A 19192-nucleotide genomic window follows, 5' to 3' on the forward strand; every position below is an offset into this window, starting at 1 on the left:
CTGAATTACAGGAAGTTTCTCCGCAAATTCTGCTAGTTGCTTCCCATAGGTGACTCTGTAAGATGTATATAGTGTTTTGGACCAAATTGTCTTCAGCTTTAGCATGATACCAAATGTTTCAAAGAGAATGTGAAATAGAGCAAAAATGTAGAGTAGTATTCCTTCTCACCTTTCAACAGCCAGTGGCACAAGCATTAACATATTTGAAGGTTGCATCCAAAGTATTGCATTTAATGGACATCATGGGAACCATTCTCCACAAAATGGCCTGTTCCCTGCTAAATCATTGGATGCTTTTGGTTTTATCATTTGCCTGATAATTTCACTAGTTTTTTGTTGTTGTTGTTATGTTTGTTTTTTGTTGTTGTTGTTTTTGTTTTGGTTTGTTTTTTTTTTTTTAATTGAAAGAAAATTATCAAATAATCAGTTTATTTTTCTTTATTTAGCTTAAATAACACATAGAGCATAAAAACAAGCTTTTAACATGAGTTGGACAGAAGCATGTTAAGAATGGTTAGAACATAAACAATCTGCGCTCACATAAAGCACAGTCAGAATTATTTTTTTTTAAAGATTATTAGTCAATAAATATATTTATATTCTCAACAGTTTGATCAAAGTCATCATGTTTGCTGTGCAAAATGTTATTATCATTGTCCGTATAAAATTCTTTAGCAATTATTGGATACATAAATAAAACTGTAAACTAAAATCTTGATAAGCTTACTACCATTTGTGAGAAAAAACATCATGGTTACGCAAGCTAATTTCTTTATATCAAACTCTTCTGAACAGAGTTTTACAAGGTATTAATTTTAGACTCAGTAGTCTCTCTTTTTTTACCTTATTGGCTGAGAGAAAGTAATTATTGTCATGGTATCACATCAATATTTTAAGTATAGATTCACAATATGCAAATAAGGAAAGAGTTAACAGCTATTTCTATTTATGATGAAAAGTGACAAGAAATTGAAGAAAAAAAAAGCATAAAGGCAAAAAACATAATTTGCTCAATGATAAATGACCAAAGTGGTAGTGAGGAGAATGGAGAGGGGACATCAGTAAGTCAGAATAATTTTAAAATAAGTACTACCTAACTACATTTGACAGTATTGCATAGGAAGAAGCAGATCCCACTTAAAGGAATATTACTGCTTCATATAAAATAATTTCTTTTTCCTCCATACCAAATTCCACCCATGCCAACACAAAAGCTTCTTCAAGTTTGGCTCAGAAAGTAAACACAGGACTTGTCCTTTTGTCACTGAAAGGATGTTTTTTTGAACTCTCAAGTCCAATCTTGTATGCTATCAGGTTTCTAGCCACTGAGCAACCAATCTGTCATTTTTATTCCGGTTTTAAAAAGTTTTATAACCTTCCCATTTTTAACTAAGGTTTTCTATCTTTTCACTATGCTTCTATGCTGGGAAATAAACCACGAGCTGCGGAAAACCCCTACACAACCCTCCAACTTAAAACACTTAGAACTTGTATAGCAAGTACTTTATGCCCAGTACAGCTGCTGGCAGAGAAATTGGCTCCGATCTTACCTCCCACGTCTCCTGTAGCTCGACCGCTTCCGCTGGGTAGTTGTTTATTTCTTGTTTCCTTTCATATCCCTGACCTTTTTCCTAATGTGTTGAGCTGCGTTTGAAGTCACAGTGATGAATGAGTTGTGATCATGAGAATCATAGTGAGGGTGCAGCATGCAGGGTTGTTTCTCGGGCAGCATAGTAGCAGACGGAGGAGGGGGGAAGTGGAAATCTGACAGGTTTAGCTTGCTGACAGCCCATGTTTATAGGCTCTGTAAAGAATACAGATGAGATAGAGGAAAGGCAGAGACGACAATGACATAATAAATCTTAGCTCCAGTGTTTTCAGACCAAAAAAGTGAAGAAATAAAATCAAGTTTGAGTTGTTATTAATGGTTAAGCTGTCACAGAACTGAACCTCTTTACTGTCTGCTTCTTTAGAGGAGATGAATAGATATACTACACTCCACTGTACAGTACTTCTGCTATTTGCACAGAAAATTGCAGCCCTCTCTCCCTCTTGGTCACAAAATACCTCAGGTAATAAATGAGTTAGGCATTCTAGTTCCAGTACAAAGGGTGATAGATCTGCATAGATTTAAAAATAATAAATAAATAAACAAACAAACAAACAAATATGTGAAGTAGCAGAATAAAGACCAGCCTCCATTCTGAAAGCAGCAGTCAGTTACTCAGCTGCTTCCAACACCGTGTTGCTTGATTTCAGTGGAGCCATGCCAGTTTATATCAGGTGAGGTTCTTGCCTCTTGTTTTCCTTTGGGAAAAATTCCAAGTAAACTTTAAGTAAATTCCAAACCACTAAATGAAAACTGAGAGATTTTACCTAATATCAAATGTTAAAATGTTTACAATTTTTTCCAATGTCCCAGATACAGTAAAAGTTTCTTTCACTGTTTTGAATATATCCAGCACAAACATGACTTGTGATGCAGCTGGATTTTGAATAGGCTATGTCTTGTAGATAGATTTTTTCAGAGTTGCTCTCATTTCTCAAATTACACTTATTCCTACAAGACCTACAACTTTTCACAATTCCCTCTTATGAAAAAATAAGAACAAGTATGTAAACTGTCACTGCAAAATATATTCATTATTTTTAACCGGTTATCACCATCAACAAAAGACAGTCAAAATAAAAGCAGACTTCTACCTAATTACTGGCAAAGACAATGCAGAGTTTTTTGTCAGAAGCTGTAAAGTTTGTATCCATTTTCAGTCATTTGAGTCCAATTGTAGGAGTGGAATACATAATACACATTTTGCTACCCTTGTCAGATTACCTTACTGTTGAATGTAATAAAGAGAAGGCCATTATACCCAACTGAACTAAGAGATCAAAGAGCACATCAAGCACCACAATTTAGACAGAAGAACCACACTGAAACACAGATATGTTTTCCCCACTGTCTTCCAATAGCAACACCTGCTTTCAGGCCAGTTTCATGTTTTTTATTGCTTATTTGTTAACTGGAGATTAAGTGTTTGTTAGCTGTTTCAGGCTCCAAAATTATGTATGCCATCCTAGAGGTCTAATCCACACAAGGTCAGTTCACCCATCCATCAGCATGCAAAAATGTAAACAGGGCAATCTTAGTTTTACAGTATGTGAAGAGCAGAAGTGTAAGGGACAAATAGCTTTATTTCTTATAACCAGCCTTTTAGATCAAGGCACCCTTGTTAAATCAGTAACATGCGCTAAATTTATAGAAATTAAGGTTAACAGAAGTAGCAAGTTTTCATGAAAGTCAGACTTCTTTAAGGCACATAAAAAAAGAATAATCACTAACAGTTTTTGAGAAAGAGAAAGATTCTCTTCCTAAATTTTGGGGGGGTGGAGGGAGTGAACAGGGAGGGAGAGGGGGAGGGAAGACTTTCATCTGAAATAATTTTTATTTGAAATAATTATATAGCTCTTTTACTAGTCACTAAAGTAGCAAGGTATTGGTTTTGTAACATATTAACAGAACCTTACAGAACTGGGCAAGTTTAAGTGGTTTGTCCAGAGAAAGGTTAGCATAGACTTCCAATCTCTTGATCTAATTGATGCTGCATTAGACACACCTCCTACTTTACAACTGCTTGTATTTTATAATTGCTTGAACCACCAATTGATGTATTAAATGGTATATACTTATCAGATCCATTATATTTATGCATAATAATGTTATTTCTTCTAGTCTCTCTAGATACACAATGAAAACACAATGAAAAAGAAATTATCTCCAAGGAATTATATTTCTTGTTATTGCTTCCTTCTGCACACTTTTAAAATGTTATCAGCTCTTCTCCCATAAAAATGAACAGGATATGAAAATAAAATAGTGAAAAAAATATTGTATAAGTAGAAATGATAATACAAATGCATGAAATAAAAAACCCATGCCAACAAACACCCAAGATTAATCAACGTGCACATCCGGTACTCATGAGAGAACCAACCTTCTATATTGTCTCTTGAAACTACTCTCAATTAATAAAGATTTTTCATGGTAGTTATAGTTCAATTTTTCACATACATCAACAGCTGAAAATTGACAAATTGACAAACTAAGACCTAAGCTTTTACTTCTGTACAGATCCTTATATACAGATTAGAGTAAGGAAGACTGATTCTGCAAAAAGTCTAGGTAAAGGGAAAAGAAGGCAGCAAAGTTTTTACTGTTGCACCTCTGTGGTTATAGTTCTAGCTCTTCTGATCTGTTAGCTTGTGACTATAGTGACCTTTAATGCCCATGTCTAACCTTGCCCTACTCTCCATTATTCTCATACTTCTACACCTCAAAACAAAAAAGGTATCTCCCACTAAGAGATTAAAAGAACATGTTTTCTTCCAACTAGTAATTATTTTTGAAAGCATAGGTATCTTTCTAGCATTTTGGGAATATAAGAACAAACCTAACCTATACAGTCAAAAATCCTTATGTTTTGTTCTTTGCTTTTCAAAAATTTATCTCTGGGGGTGTAGCTGAATATTAAGAAAAAATTGTGATAGGAACTTATACTGTCTACCCACCCAAAGTCAAGCTGTCATCTCAGCTAAGAATGCTGACATTCAATGTTATATTCAGCTAAAGATAGAATGAGTGAGACTGCTGCCTAACAGGACTGTCATCAGTGGAATTGTTTTATCCCAGATCTGGGCACTACTTCTATTCTTATGCTGAAAATAAGATTTTGACTCTTTCCAGACTGTTGCCAAAACAAACCTTTTTTAGTCACTTATTTTTTTTTATCGATTACAGGTGTTTGCAACTGTTTCTTCACTTTGTTAATTCCCACCTTTCTAAGCAGGATGTTAATCCTAACACTGTAACTATTATTTATAAAATCAGGGACTAGGGAGAGATCTGTTTGAGGTTTAGAGTACCAGGTCATTCCACTTAAAAATGGAGAAGGGCAAAGAAGTCTACTTGAGTTAAGTTAGATAAACTAATGTGTTATTTTCTTAACAGGGAATAAGGTCCAACACAAGCTAACTTCAGGAAACTCCTCAGACTGTGCAAGCCTTCCTCTGCTTTGACAACTGCTTCAGAGAAGAAATTATTGAATTCATGCAGAGATCAAATTGGACTCTTCCCGTTATTTCTAATGGGAAGTCTGTCAAACCTCGCTACCTAATTAAATCCTAAAAATTATCCTTTTTCCTGATAGCATACTGTAGGCACTCATTGAGTGTCAAAGATAAAGTGCAAGATCAGTGCTAATGCCAAGCTCAGGTTGGCATCATTGGAAGTTATATCTATGTCATGGATGATGTCATTCCTGTAATAAGAAGAATCAAAGCAGCTTCTCCAGCTCCTATTGATACACAGGAGATTTCTGATTTGTACCAGGGAATCAGGAAAAAAAAGATGCAAATAAAAGAGCTCCAAGGGGAACTTTGCCAGCCTCCCCAAGATCTTCCTCTTTTCACTGCTAAACAACACGGGATAAATCTGGCTCCAAGAGGGGACAAACTTATCTAATCAAAGAGGTTTTGTACCAGTGATATTTTTTTTTAGAACATCTAATTCTGTGTTCAAGTAAGTCAAATGCACAGCTTTTCTGTCTGTATTATGAAGCAGCTGGAGTTTACTATACAGCAGCACAACCGTTATCAGATCATGCATGCTTCTGCAGAATTATCTACTTTCCAAACAGGAAGTCAAAATGGGTATCTCAGTAAACTGAACAACATCTAAACAATTCAGTGACAAAGCTAAAAACACCAAGTACAAATCACATCCTTTTTTTCGTAACGTCCTGATCTTTGACCACACTGAAGAGCTAAAACAACCAGTTTTTCTATGAAAAATCTTCTACAAGTACCATGGAAAGGAACAACCTGACCCTTAAAAGACACTCTGAGAGAGGACTAACACAGAAGAAGAGCTCAGGTTGTGCTTACCAGATCTCCAAATGAATAAAGACATCCTCAAAAAAGGTTCAGAATTAGGTGGTTAATCAAAACATTGTGCTGTAAGGAACTCCTCATCCTACTGTGAGGGCATGTCAGGGGAAGAGCAGGAAGTGCATATAAGAATGTACATTGACTTCCTGAGGCATTTTCACAGTCCAGCAAGAGAAGAGATCTCACTGCTCTTCTTTTTGAATGCCACATGATGCATGATTCACCAAGGAATAAGATTTAATTTTGGAGGAAGAAATGATAGGAGTAATCATCACACATAAAACTTCAGCAAATTTTATTTACATGAAACTGTAGTTCCTCTTGGGTTTAGTGATTTTTTTTTTCCTTTTTTAATTCCCTAAGAGTAAGGCAAAATATGTTTGGATCAGTTTTAGTTTGGAAGAAAAGAAATCATAGCCTTCCAGCTTCATTTACAGGGAGTAGACTAAATTCTCTCTTGGTTTTTTTCCATACAGTTTGACTTAAGGAATACAGGTATATAAAAAGGTATAAGAAATCTACCAGCTTCTGAAAGGTCAGCCAAAAAGGAGCCTTTTGTTGAGCTTTTTTCCAGGCGCTAAGACCTAATTGAACTTTCCTATTAGTGCAATATTTGATATTGTTATCACCAAAGATAAAAGCTGGGGTATGAAATTTATTTACAGCTTTATTTGTTACATACATTGCAAACTTTCACAAATGAAACAGAATCTGAATTCAAGTCTTGGCAGGAAAAATGATGCTGGAACTCATATAACATCCCTGTTGAAAAACTGAATTTGGTGTCATCATCTTTCTCAAAATAAAGTGTTAATGATTCCTCTTATGAACTTCTAGCATATGAAATGAACTTAGACAATCTGTTTTCTTAAGAACTGAAGAAATTATTTCAAATATATTAAAAGGAATAAAACTTAGACAGCAACCTTAACATATTTCCTGCTCTATCTTTTGGTCAGTGATTTTTACATGTTTTCAAGAGTCTTAAGAAAATACGATAGCATTTGTCTAAATACATAGGGCAATCATCAGAGTAAATTCTCAGTAAGTCAGACTTCACTGCAAAAATTTGCCTGATTAAGGAACTAATGATTTTTCCCAGTATGAATAAAAATATATCCATGCTAAAAAAGGAAACTATTTTATATCTATAAATATTTATAGGTACGTATATACATATATATATTTAAAATATAGACATACTACCTGTATATTACAAGCACATGTACATATATAGTGTATATATATATACATATATATGTATATATACACACCCATATATGCAGGTTTAAAGTAGAACAGAATACCTACAAGTTAATATATTACTAATACATGCAATAGAAAATCATAGCTAAGTAAGAAAAAAACACGCTTAAGCCCATTACCAACACAGACCTGTGTTATTTTGGCAAATTTCTTGCAAAAGCTTAAAACACAGTACGTAATAGCACAAACTGTAGATGTGAATTAATTTTGTAGCACAGCTAGCCTTGATGCCATTTTACTGTCTAGAGCAAGAAGTGAGTACAAAGGCAAAGAAGAATTTATCAGAAACTTCTCTCCATTAGAGTGTAGGTTCCATATCGTATATAGAGATAATATTTTTTACAAAGTTTTTTCTTCCTGAAACCAAGTAATTATAAAATACTCCTGTTTACATCACTGGGTCTCACTCTATTTTTGAACTTATTTTATTTACCTACCTAAAATGGATAGTCTTTAGGATTGGGCCAGATCAGGTAGCTTAAAAAGAGAGAATTGGAAACAGATCTTAAAAAAATATATTTACTTATATACTCAAATTTTTTCACTTTATTTATACACCACACTGACAATTTGGAAAATCAGCAAAATCCTTTAGCTGTAACAAAACACTCTTTTTCTATCATGTATTTCTTCTTTTCTTCAGTATATTTTGTGTATTAAATGTGAAAAGCACAGTGTACAGCAATTTAATTAAAGCAATCACCATATTAATAATTATGCTGTCTGACCTTACAGTTGTGAGCCAGTTCCACATTACAGAGATTCAACTCACACCCAAGCCCCTTGTTGAACGATGAGGAACATTGAAACTGCCTGTCCTGGTCCCTTCTCCACTGGTAGGTAAATATCAAATACACTTTAATTATGACTTATTGTATCATGAAGTTCACTATTTAAGTACTCCAGTCCTATGTGAATTTTAGTACACAGTGTTTAAGTCAGCACACACAGCACTGGGTTGCTGTAAAAAAAAAAAATCAAAGCCCACTAAAATTCAATACAAAAGTACATTAAAATACAAGAAAAGAAGAATATAAAAGGTTTTTTCTCATACTTGAAATGCATATAACCTGCAAAGAAGTAGCCAACTTATTACAGCTTGCCTATTCCATTTATATATATATATATATATATATATATTTATATTTATATATATATGTTTATATGTTGCAATGTTTGGCTTCATTAATGATAAATGTCATGAATGTAAACACTAACTCACTAAGCAGCGTGAGTAACTGATAAAGCACACAGAAATAGCTAAAGCAGTTTTGTTATGTGAAGCAATGTTTTTATGCAGGAAAATTTCATGCACTGTTGGAATAATTAAACGTCTAAATTACAGTTTTGTTTTATGTTGGGTACTTGCCATTGTAACCATTCCTTGCTTATCAGTTAAAGAGTTTTCTGTGTAAATGGTTGATCTTTTTGTATATGTTAACCTCTGAATATCTGAAAAGGAAGACACAACTACACTGTTCTCCAGAAAGTAACTATAAAAAAACATAATATAAAGAATACTTCTTATCTATTCCTATTCGAATCTGTTTCTTCTAAAAATGTCTAAAACTATCATATAATCTCTTCTGTAAGGTTACAAAGCAAAATCGTAATTATTTATCCATACTTCCACTATCTGGTTGTTTTATGTCAAAGTATTCTGACAGGCTATTATTGACTTTGATGTGTCTCATGGGAGGAACAAATTCTAGAAACCTCCAGAATAAACCTTATAGATTATTCCAGTCTAAACAGGAAATGTTACATAAAATGCATTTTCCAGTCATAAATGATGGGATACAAGGAAACCATTGAGATTTCACACACACAAAAGAGGTCAGTAATTAAATTATTCTACATGATTTTTTTCATCCTTCACTGATGTCAGTAAAGAAAGCATAACATTTTTGACTGATTCCTCTGAAACAGAAAACAAAATGTCTTTTCTGCTCATATTTTTTTTTCATTGGGAAGTAAGCTACTACAGTGCTTCCTATTTGGTCACAGAGCACAGAACAGCTTATATTCTCATTTCTCCTTGAAATTAAGAAAAAGAAAGGAATGTATACATGTCTTGAAGTCAAAATGAGACCAAAACCAGGAAGTTGAAAAAATGGATTTTTGGAGGATTTGAATGCATGAAAACAGGAAAGCTTTCAAGACAAAGAAACAGAAATTAAACTTGGTTTAAGAACTAAAGGACATAGCTACAGGTTGCCACGACCCTTTCACAGACTCTTGAATTAGAGCTATGAAGCATGAGTAGAAAATGGAAAAATTTCTCAGACTGCCAGACTAACTGTGGCAATTGACAGGAAGCTGAACATGAGCCAGCAGTGTGCCCAGGTGGCCAAGAAGGCCAATGGCACCCTGGCCTGGATCAGGAACAGTGTGGCCAGCAGTACCAGGGAAGTGATTCTTCCTCTGGACTCAGCACTGGTGAGGCCACATCTGGAGTACTGTGTCCAGTTCTGGGCCCCTCAGTTCAGGAAGGATATTGAGGTGCTGGAGCAGGTCCAGAGAAGAGCAACAAGGCTGGGGAAGGGACTCGAACACAAGTCCTGTGAGGAGAGGCTGAGGGAGCTGGAGTTGTTTAACATGGAGAAGAGGAGGCTCAGAGGAGACCTCATCACTCTCTACAACTACTTGAAAGGAGGTTGTAACCAGGTGAGGGTTGGTCTCTTCTACCAGGCATCCAGCAGTAGAACAAGAGGGTACGATCTCAAGCTCTGCCAGGAGAAGATTAGGTTGGATATTAGGAAGAAATTTTTTACAGAGAGAGTAATTAGACATTAGAATGGGCTGCCCAGGGAGGTGGTGGTGTCACCATCCCTGGAGGTTTTTAAGATGAGACTGGATGTGGCACTTAGTGCCATGGTCTAGTAACCATGGTGGTAGTGGACCAAGGGTTGGACTTGATGATCTCTGAGGTCCTTTCCAACCCAGTTGATTCTATGATTCCATGATTCTAAGAATAATTGGACAACATTAGCTCTACTATGTGCCAGAGTTTCATTCTTATTCTGCAACTGTCTACCTGTAAAACCGACCCTGCAATCAAGCCTTGAGAAACATTACGTCTCGTTGTTCAGGTACTTCCCTCCCTAAGCAATGTTTACACTTCCTGTACTTCACACACAGCTAAAACCAGTATTCTTGGATGTATAGATTGTGTGTCCCTAGTGTAGAGATTGACTTTATATATTTGAGCAGGATGTGCATTTCTAGGGTACCAATAAGGCATTCAACAATCAAATACTTGACTGCAAATCCATCTGGATAACCCACTAAAAGAAAATAAACCCCCAGTGTGTTCTGGCACTTACTTAGAGGTCAGTGAATCAGTGAACCTCAAATCAATTAAAATTTGGTGAGCTGTAATGTTCAAACCACCAGCACTTAAACATTCAGGAAAGCGTCTGCATTACAGGAAAGTTATTATTCAGCCACCACTTGTCAAGTCTGACAAATGGTCATCCCTTTTGGCTTACTAAAATGCATTGTCACAGACAATAGCTAATATAACTGGACTGAAAGAGGTAAAGGCTATGGCCTACACCGAAGAAAAAGGTTACATGCATTTCTTTGTGTAAAGTAGTAAAGTAAGAAGTAGCAATCATTCACATACTTTATATATGCAGACATATATACCACTATTTGTTAACTATATAAATAATTATCATTAAGTAAACGAATAATGTTTTTAGAACTCTGTTATATACTGTTACAGCACTTCATTATGACTTCACTCACACATCTAGTTTTATGAGATGTGAAAAATGATGTAGCTGCATCTTATTAAATTAAATTAGACACCACATGCAGCTTAAGCAATTGCTGTAATTACTCTGTAATTTCTAAAATACATATAATAAGAATACACAAATGATATAAAGTTCATTTTTATGTAAACAGAGTAATTAATACCGAAACCTCAAACTCTCCTGACTGTCAAAAACAATATACTTGCAAACTTTAGAAAGGGCTGGCACAGTACCTTCAAAGACTTGAGAAGAAATTGGGTAATCAGCTTTCAGTGTAACAAATATATGCATACGGCATGCAAATGAAATTCAATAGGTATTATATAACAAACACTCTAGGATATGAAACTATGATTCACCATTTGTTTTTTATCTGGATAATAAAGACTAATTGCTACTGTGCTCATTTGAATTGGAAAAAAGCCATCAATCTCACTATTGGAATGCAAAATGTGGGAGGTGGCTCCTATCACATCTATCTTTGTTTTATTTTGGTGGTCTGTTATTCCATCACACTCTTACCACGCACAGTTCAAGCTTCACAAAATTTTTAAGTAAAAATGCTGAAGTAAAAAGGCTAGGAGCCTTTCTCAAAGGCAACACCAGAATTAGTTTCACCGGTGTTACACCAACTAAAAACTGTGTAATGCAATAGGAAGTCACAGCCTTAGAAGGCAAATGACAACCATTTAAAGGGGAGTGAGTGTAATAAGGCCAAAGGAACTAAAAGATGATGGATACAAAAGGAATAATGTGCAAACTTCTTCTGCATTTTATATAACGGGGTGCATATCAAATATTGTACATGTTCATTTGAACAAACACTGTGTTAGATATTGCAAGTAAAACCCCACTTGTCATTACTTAGTCAGCACACTTACTGAGTATTAGGGTGGAGACATGAATATTAACCTGCATCTATACTTTTTCTTTATTGTTAGTTTTCAATATGTCTTTCCTGGGAATCCAGCATATCAAAGTGAACAATTCTCTTTTGTTTCTAACCATTGAAGCATTTTGAGGGAAAGGACAGCAGTTTAGACTAATTTTGTAATTATTTTCTTTGTCCTGGCCTAGAAAATATTCATAGTGCTGATTGATGCTGATATCCTATGACTACATTCGCACCAGCAGCAAATACTCCGGGGCAATTGCTTTTGAAATTCTTTAGCAGTTGTCTAAGGAACATTCACAACAGGATTTATTTATGTTTGTTCTACAAACAATTCTTGTTTTTTCATGTAAATTTTTCAAGAATTTATGGTTATAGAGAAATTTTCCTTGAGCAAAAATCACAGAAACCTGGAATCAGTTATAAAACAACCTGATATTCTACTTTTCTATATCTTAATTAGTGACAAATAAGCTGTAAAGATGAAATACTTTATAATCACCACTGCTTTATGGTTTGGTAGAAACTAGGTTCCTGAAATGTCACAATTATATTTACTTTCACTATAGCAGTTCGGAAAATTGTCCTTCACAAGCATGTCTCTTATTTACAAGCACCGTGTGTTGTAGTACAAGGTTTGCAAACCAAATAGAAAAAAAATTCAACTTTATCATGATTCTGTAAATGTAAACCCTATAACACATGCAAAGTTTAATCAAACAACTTGTAAAAACTCTTACAAAATGTCTCTGGCAGAGTCAAACCCAAGCCAATCAAGTTACAAGTAGTGTCTTAAATATAATACAAAAGAGAACTTTCAAAATCTCAGTGTTAGAAGTCCAGCTGTAATGTACAACATCTCTACTGTATAAATGGTGATCATGGTTGTCTTCTTACTTGATTTACAAATTCAAGTAGATGTTTTCGAGGAAAAGAAAGAAAAATCAAACCAATAATCTGCTTATATCTGCAATCGTATTATTGACTTTAGCAAGATTCTAGGTAAAATACTGTGACAGTTTTCAAAAAAAATCCACGCTTTATAATAAGTTACATACTACATGAAACTATTTGAAAGGTGATTTAAGGGTAAAATCTAAAAATTAAACTGAACAAATGCATAGCACTTTCTATTTACTGATCCCAAAAAAAGGAAGTTAAGTGTAATTATATCTGTAATTCATGTTAATGAGGAAGTGGCTTGCCCAAAACCCAGGAAAAAGTCAATGGAACAGTATCCCACTCTAATGCCCTACTCAAGAAACATAAAAATAGAGCAAATTTTATCCTGATGGACAAGTGATAATTATCTGAATAGGAACAATCAATTTTTACCTGAAACCTCTAGTGCTTTTGTTCTTCTTTATTGATATGGTGTCAGACTTACTGTCAATTAAAATCACTTCTGATTTGCTTCTGGCAGAGGGAAAAAGTGTGGGAAATGGTCAGAGGGGGAAAAAAAAAAGGGAGCTAATACATGAAAACATCAACATTGAAAAGCCTTTTCTTTCTGGATGGTCCTTGTTAATTCAGTACTACATGACTACCAGATAATGGTATAATCCTAAGGAAGAAGTTTGTCAATATTTGCAGCCAACTTGAGGGTTATACTAGATACTTATCTGATCACTCAAGAAAAATCTCTCAGTCTATTTTCTAAAGGTACTTTTTTTTCCTGTTTTCCACAGGAGACTATGACAGACTATTTGAGACTCCTTGTATTATCCAGTAAAAAAAAAAAAAAAAAAAAAAAAAAAAAAAAAAAAAAAAAAAAAAAAGTTAACACATCTTAATTCAAGCTTATTCCAGCAAAGGTTTTCCATTCTTTATTACCCTTCCTCTAAAAAAAAAAAGTCATACTAGCAACTGTGTGATGTATATTGGTCAGTATTCGGCAATGTAGAAGCATGGTTGAATGGCTATGAAAGTCTATAGCCAGTGGGCTCAAATTCCCTTGCATGCCATAATAAGATAGAGTATGTACACAGAGCACAGTTCCACAGCTGGATTTTAAATAAATGGCAATCCATTAAAGTGCTTTTTTTCCCCAAACCACGACAAACTTCTCGAACATTTCAGACAGCTTGAGGGCAAACAAGGTTACATGTCAATTTATAGCCAAGTTTATACCTGTGAAGGTCCCATGGGGCTCTAAAACTCAAATGAATGTCCACTTCCTTTATTCTGCACTTGGGCTTTTGAGAGGCACATCCTCCAGGTGCATTAATGTTGGGTGAGACTCATTAATATGGCAAGACAGAAATTGTAAGTTTCTGTGAGATGTTGCACCCACTTTAGGATTCTAACAGGCAGTTTCACTAAAGATCTCTGTACCATTAATTCTGTGGTACTCTTAGTAGAAACATATAACAACAATATAGTACAGACAAACTAATGTTGAGCAGTGAGAGCAATTCCAAACAGAGTAGTAGAGAAGAAAAATCCAACTAAGGCATGAAAAAGTTTAGTGTCAACAGTTACAGGTAGCTTTCCAGCTATTCACTTTCATACAGTATTATTCTCTTTTACCTGTTCCTACAGATACATTTCAAATGCTTCTTTAAGTATTTTCAAAACAAAGCATGGTTCAAATTCTTTTCCTCCTCCAAATATTTGTCAGTACATTTCTCTGTTTCATTAGGCATCTCACTGCTATGAAGTCATTTAGAGACAACATGATCCATTTGTGAAACAGAGACAGTTAGTCAACTGAACGGTTAGTTTCAAGAAACCGAACACCCATCACAGGATTGCAGATTTTCTTTTCCTTTCTAACCAGTTGAGGTGAACAGAAGCAGTTGGAACAATACCACTCATTAAGGAATTCTTGAGAAGGTAGGCAATGTATAAAAATTCCAGCAAAATATTTACTGAGTCCAAATTAGCTGAATGATTCCCACCAACTTCAATGGATTTCAAATGTTGCCTCAAATATACTTTTATTTTATGCAAATTTAGGAATCTTAGCAATACTTACGTATTTACCCACTTGTGTCTTCAGAAGTCTTGTAGATTTAAGTTTTGGAAGAGAATATTCACTTGAGGATTCTAAGAGCTAAATATCATTCTACCAATGAGGGAATTTACAGTAGGAATGTTATTAATATTGTTTAAGGGCAGAATATACGTATTGAAAGACAAAGGCAGATGTAGCAAAAGGACCTTTTTACTTCCTAGTCATAAATACATAAATATGATCTCCATAGATATAATTTAGTCTTTTCCACAGAAAAATATAGGTTGGAAGAAAAGTCATCTGTCCAAACTTCTGTAAAGACACAGCTAATTTTGAAGAGAAATGATGTTGTTCAAGCTCTTGTAAGTTCTACTAGTTTTCTTGATAAACAACCCTGTAACACAACATGCATTATAATATCTCTTCTTCCTCTCAGACAAAATTCTTTAATAATGCAGTACATGGTCTTGGTGCTTTCCTTGTGTGAGCTACAAAAGCTTTTTTGTAAAAAACAAATCCAAAGAAGACCATGGCAACAATCAATTACTATGTGAGAGTAATGTAGGTGAGAAGGAATAACTATATAAATTTTAAAAGGTGGAAATAAACAACAACAAACCAAAAATAACCCCAACCAAACCAAGCAAAAAAACCCCACAAAACCCCCAAACCCAATACCAACCAAACAAAAAAACCTAAACTGAACAGCTGCTTTTGATTTTTTTGACTTTCCATTTATTTTGTTCCTCATCTTCTTTCCTGCCTAATGACTTTTTTGTAATATATAAATAAATAAAATCTATGGATATTTCTATAATGTTTCTGATCTTATTGACAGGACATCTTCCACTGTTTAAGAAAAGCCAGAACACAAATAATATTCATCACATGTTGAGTTAATTCCTTGTTTAGTCTTCTCACAGTCACTTTTTCCTAAGACAGTACAGGTAGTATGTGATCTATGGATGTACTGAGTCATTATCTACTCATAATTTTCATCTTGGCAGGAATAACTCAGCTGAGGGGGTTACCAATGACTCTGTATCATACAGAAGTTGCTGAAGGGGTACCATGGATCAGAAAGCCTTTTCCACACAACTGATCATTTTCAAAACCTTCTTTGAAGCAGGATGAGTTTATTATCATAGTAAGAGAGGTGAAAATTTGTCAATTTCAAATATGGCAATAGAGTTTACAGGTCGAAGACTCTATTTTGTGTTACTTCTGGGTCTCATGATATTTGGTCTCCATCCTGTGCCTAAAAACTGCACTTCCCTCAGTCCAGACCTCTGTTCCTGCACAAGCCATGTGCAAGAAAAGCGTTACTCAGAGGAAAGAATTTTATCTGCTGAAAAGATGTTCTTATATCACAGAATCAGAATATTTTGGTCTGGAAGAGACCTTTAAAGGTCACCTAGTCCAACTGCCCCTACAATGAGAAGCGACATCTTCAATTGGATCATGTTGCTTAGAACCCTGTCCAACTTGGTCTGGAACACATCCAGGGATGGAGCATCCCTGTTCCAGGATTTCACCACCTTCAGTGTAAAAAAAAAATTATTCCTTATATCTAGTCTAAATCAGCCCTCCTTCAGTTTAGAACCATAACCCCTTGTCCTATCACAACAGCCCCTGCTAAAAAGTTTGTCCCTGTTTTTTTAATAAGCCACCTTTAGGTACCAAAAGGTTGCTATAAGGTCTCCCTGGAGCTTTCTCTTCTGCAGGCTGGGCAGCTCCAACTCTCTCAGCCCTTCCTCTTAGGAGTGGTGTTCCATCCCTCTGATCTTTTTCATGGCCTTTCTCTGGATCATCTGCAACAGACCCATGTCTTTCCTATGCCAAGTGCGCCCTAACAGATACTTCTACCCTTGCTGAGGAAAACTAATCACATTCCTGTTCAACTGACTATCATGCAGCACACGTTTAAAGAGACTGTTCAAGAACACAGACGAATGACCACAGGATAACATTACTGCATTAAAAAAATTGAACTTTTATCTTCTTGTTTAAAATCTGCTCGTGATTCACACAGCTGTAGCAACCATACCACTCACAACCAGCAAAATGAATCTCATGTATCAAGGTAATGGCCAAACCCTTAGGTTGATATATAATATGCTACAGTATCTTGAGAAATAAGTAACACGTCATTGTGCAAAATATATATATGTAGCAGGCAGAAGTTTGCATGCATAAAATACAAGAAACTTAGTTTTAAAGCTGTATATGTGGGAAATTTTCTCCAGAAACACTGACAAATGTATGTTAATACACTGACAAATGTATCTTAATAACTAGTTACTGCTTCCTTTAAAATTAAAAATAAACAAAAAACAATCAACAGACTTTTCTACTATTTTTCTACAAATTAATATTTTGTTTATGAATCATTCCTATACCAAAGTCATCATACTACTAAAGAAGTTAAAAATTTCTCTAAATGAGGATTTATATGTTAAATATTATCTATATGAGAATGTTCTTTGTCTGGAGTTTCTCGGTATTATCATAAACACTTTCTCTTCAGTTTCTACTGTTCTCTGTTCTCATATATGTTCAGCTACAGAATCAACCAGCTATTTGCTGTGGTAACTGTTTTCTCCATTTTGAGTGTACTCACACAAAAGCAGGACAAGTAGCATGATCCATAACTGAATATGAGGGAGAACAGGAGATAACCAGCAATATTAAAAAGAAAACATAAACATGTGAAAATATGTTTCATGCTTCCTGTGTCAGGAAGCATGAAACTCTGGCAGCTGGTCACTGAAGGTATCAAGCAGAAGGGTGTGGCCTAGTTCAGGGGCTCAGGGTTAGTGTCCATATTTTCAAATGTAATTTTTTTTTTTCCTTAAAAGCTGAATTCATGCTACATTATAAATGTATATCAATAAAAAAGAAGCACAATATAAACATATAACTTTGCATCTATCTTAGAGAATATACTCAGATATCATACATGTTCCTTGGAGTCTCTTCTGGTCTTTATAATGCTGTTCCTTTATGAAGAAAATTGAAAAGCTTGTTTTACAGGAGATCTGAAAGGAAAGGAATCTCTGAGGCTGTTTGTATAAATTGGTATCTGACACCAGATATTTGACCAAGCAAGTACACAAAAGGAGAGATGATGTTGAATGCAGACACTTTTTAAGGGAGAAATCTGGCTACTTTGTCCATTGGAAAGCCTTTATATAACTCAATAAGCAATCAGGGAGAAACTTTATTGTGCTTGAATCAATAGACACTAATGCAGTGCATTTCTACCTTCTATACAATCATCTCAGCTGGAGTAACTTCAATTCAGGACTTCTTTCTTCTTTTCCTTTCGTTTCTGGTTTAGACTAATTTCTTCTCTCTTCGTGTTTGAATGTTTACATTCAATTAAGGATTTTCTCCTATATTTATCAGCAGTGTTTGATCTAAATTACAAGAATAACCAACACGTAGTCCTGGGTCATTCAGAATGTCTCATTAGCTTGTTGATTATTTGAGAGAAGGTTTCATTACCATGCAAATAGGTTCTTTACTCAGATAGATTAATGTTTAGTGTTTCATGAATTATGTCATGCAACAATTAAACTCATCAAAAGGTACACAGCAAATGAAATTCATAGTATACAGACTAGTTATTATTGCCACAAAGGATAAGGGGATAAAAAAATATTTGTTATAATTTCTAAACTGTCACTGACTTTAGTATAACATAGCTTAAAAGCTTATATTCAGGTCACACAACAAAAAGACAGCATCAAAATATTCATTTGGAATCACTTCTTTTCATGTATTTCTTTCTGTTTTAACAGTAAGACACAAGACATTCACTACTGATGTTTCTAGAAGATTGCACCACAATTCATTTTGGCCCTTGAGGAATAAAGGTCAGGCTTAAGCTAGAAAAACAGTGAAATGAATCGTCAATCCACTGAGAATGTACCACAGCACAGGAAATATCAGCTGACAAGTTGACACTGTCAACTCCTGGACTGGTATGATATTTACACAACCTACTTTATGCAGACTTTAATTCGGCTTTTCATTTACGTGCCCTGAAATGCCGTGTTAACTCCTGTGTTATCCTTGAGCATTTAGGGACTGAGCCATTTAATTTATGTGCTTAGATTATAGCTCTTCATCTTGCCTTTCTAATTTGAAGGTATAGAAAACTCTGACTGGATAGTAAGACAGAAGGAAAATAAAAGAGAAACCTTTCCCGCTGCACCATAGTTCTGCCCCCAGCCTCATCACCAGCTTCATTTCAGAAACTCAGTGTTTTTCCTGGGCTGCAGCTATCTATGCACAGTCTATCTGTGTCCCTAAGAAAATTTTTTTGTCACTCTGGGAACCTGGCTCTATTTTCATTGCCTGTTTTTA

At 35.0% G+C, this 19192-nt stretch overlaps 1 protein-coding gene across 6 annotated transcripts in view; it reads right to left on the minus strand.

The window, feature by feature from the left end:
- CDH12 (cadherin 12) overlaps positions 1-19192 on the minus strand; it is a 520207-nt gene that overhangs the window by 282708 nt on the left and 218307 nt on the right. The window contains exon 1 of one of the 6 annotated variants that reach the window (XM_027657480.1): positions 1551-1712. The exons of the other annotated variants lie outside the window; for them this stretch is intronic. The gene's annotated coding sequence lies outside the window, so the exon portion shown is untranslated. Of the gene's footprint in view, positions 1-1550; positions 1713-19192 lie in introns of those variants that run through there. 6 annotated transcript variants of the gene reach the window in all.

This window comes from Corapipo altera, unplaced genomic scaffold, assembly GCF_003945725.1.
Source record: "Corapipo altera isolate COAL_440 unplaced genomic scaffold, ASM394572v1 66, whole genome shotgun sequence".
NCBI lineage: Eukaryota > Metazoa > Chordata > Aves > Passeriformes > Pipridae > Corapipo > Corapipo altera.